This window comes from Sander lucioperca, chromosome 18 (assembly GCF_008315115.2).
Source record: "Sander lucioperca isolate FBNREF2018 chromosome 18, SLUC_FBN_1.2, whole genome shotgun sequence".
In the NCBI taxonomy this organism is placed as follows: Eukaryota; Metazoa; Chordata; class Actinopteri; order Perciformes; family Percidae; genus Sander; species Sander lucioperca.
This window is the reverse complement of record NC_050190.1, coordinates 26,585,188-26,587,620: the sequence shown is the minus strand read 5'-3', so window position 1 is coordinate 26,587,620 and position 2,433 is coordinate 26,585,188. Positions and strand designations below refer to the sequence as shown.

The window sequence follows — 2,433 nt, the reverse complement described above, 5'->3', positions numbered from 1 at the left end:
TGTGTGGTGTGTACCTGCAGAAAGTAGGCACGTCCGTCAGCTTCAGTCCATGGAACAGAACACGTCACTGAAGACGGTTGGACGAGTTAGAGAGAGAACCAGACGCCCAGTCGCTCAGCTCATAGAAACCTGAGACAGAAATCAACAGAATCAGCAGAGAAATCAGCCTGGTCAGATCGACATCATGTTGCACTGAGCTCATTACTATTCATTGAGCTCACCCAGTTGCTCTGGGTATTACTGTAACTCGCAACCGCCGCACAGCCTTGAGCTTCCAAAGAAGCTCTGGCCCGCGATCATCGCAGTCGGGACGCTGGTCAGAAAGTCCGGGACGTGTTTGAGGCTTGTGGCCGCTCTGACGTAGCAGCATTCTATGTTCATCATGGAAAAAGATCAAGCAGCCACTGCACGGCCAATACACTGACACTAGAAACCTTTTATAAAATGACATATATAATGACAGAATGTGGATGGTTGTGGTCGCAGCGGTGTCTGTAGCAGTTAGCTCGCTCGTTAGCCGCTGAACCGCAGCAGCGTGCAGAGCAGAGCGAGCAGCGCCAGCTGTTGATACCGTGCAGGACTTCACCGTGAGCGGACTGTTTAGAGACCATTTGACCGCAGGTAACGTTAAACTGGTCCCTATACGCAAATATCATAAATGATAGGGAACACCATCAACGGCCATGATGAGCTTCCTCCTACTTTTTCTCTGAACTAATGTTTTGGTAGAACCAAAGTTTACATCGTATGTTTCTCTGGGATCAGCCAGCGTTGAAGGACGTCTATATTCTGTATTGTGTTGCACGCGGAACCGCGTCATAGCTCATACCATAAAGTTGACTACTTTCAACTTTCTGATTGACGCTCTGGTCGACGTCAAAACGCCCAAAACGCGACGCTGACAGATTTGCCGCTCCTTGCAGCTGAGAGAAGCCTACTTCCATGAAATGAATGACTTCCTGTTCTTTAGAAGATCAAGTCTCAGACGCGGTGTGGACTACGGTAAAGGATGCTGATACCAGGCACACCCACTGCACAGATCATTTCTAAAATCCAACATCAGCAGCAGATTGAAACTGATGAAGCTGATTGAAGACAGTGTATTACAAAAGAAAATGTTAATATTTACTGTTTATAAGATGGAGTTTGTATAAATTACTCAACATTTCCAGTTCATTCTCGTAATTCCATTAATCCAGAATTTCCATTACTTCCCATGAAAGTTTCCAATTGCAATGTTCCCCATAGTCCCCACTTACTTTCCATGGAAAGTTTCCCCAAATTTACCGGAAAATTTCCAGCCCCTCATGCACCCTAATTATGAATACATACTTTCTCTTGTTATGTATTAACTGTTTGCATATAAACTATATACTGTAGGCCTGCACGATGAATTCGCTATAAAATCGCGATCTTGATTCCCTTGTTCCGATTTAATTTTTAAATAACTTACGTAAAGAATTTAATTTAATTTATTTTTTATGACTTGATTCTCATGTACTTTTACGAGCCGACTGCATCACTAACACTATCACTGTCTTCTGTGAGTTTAACACTAGACGGTATAAACAGGTTTAAGAGCTCTGCAGAGCCTCCTCTTCTCAGTGATCCTCTGTGGTGACGCTCCTGGTGGATGATCAATGGGCTCTAGGAGCCAAAATAATCTGTTTGGTGCTGCGGATTAGTTTAGTTCTGTCACGGTTCATGTGTGCCGTAAACATTAGACATGGTGAGAAAAACTCGTGATATCAATTCTAAGCTAAAAAATCATGATTCATATTTTGCCCCGAATCGTGCAGGCCGATATACTGATTACTCTTCTCTCTCTCTCTGTTAAATTAACTGTTGTGGATATTATTAAGAAACCAACCAAACAACCTGCCTGAACTCACAAGCTAACAATGGAGCAGTGTAGTAGGGCTGAACAATTTTGAAATAATCTAATAGCTGATATCCGCAAATATGCGATTCGATTACTTCGATAATAAGCTCTTGTCTTCTGTATTTATTCACCAAAGAATAATAGAAGAATGTATAGTATGAACACACAATTCCACACATAGCGTTAAATAAGTAAAAATATCGCTATAGTAGTATATCTCAGTATACAGCACAAACGACACACACACATCACACACACACACACACACACACACACATCCACGACACAGCACAGTGTATTGTTAACAGGGCACAGAGGAGCTGCCTACCAGCCGGCCTCGGCGAGTGCGTGCTGCCGTGTGCACTGTATCAGAGAGCTATCGTTACGTTAGCTAGGTGTGGTGTGCTTGTTCACCCGGAGAGCTTATCGTTACGGAGCTAGTTGCCTGGTGTTCTTGTCAGAGAGGCTACGTTAACGTAGCTGTGGACTGTGAGTGTGTTCTTGGAGAGAGGCTGATCGTCCGTAGCTAGGTGCTGGTGTTTTGCACGTAG

At 43.8% G+C, this 2,433-nt stretch overlaps 1 long non-coding RNA gene across 1 annotated transcript in view; it reads left to right on the top strand.

Annotated features, from left to right (window-relative positions):
• Positions 1-378, top strand: part of LOC118493701 — a 15,114-nt gene extending 14,736 nt beyond the window's left edge. Inside the window, exon 3 of the long non-coding RNA XR_004895653.1 lies at positions 368-378. This is a non-coding gene — a long non-coding RNA (uncharacterized LOC118493701). The remainder of the gene's footprint in view (positions 1-367) is intronic.
• The last annotated feature ends 2,055 nt before the right edge of the window (positions 379-2,433 follow it).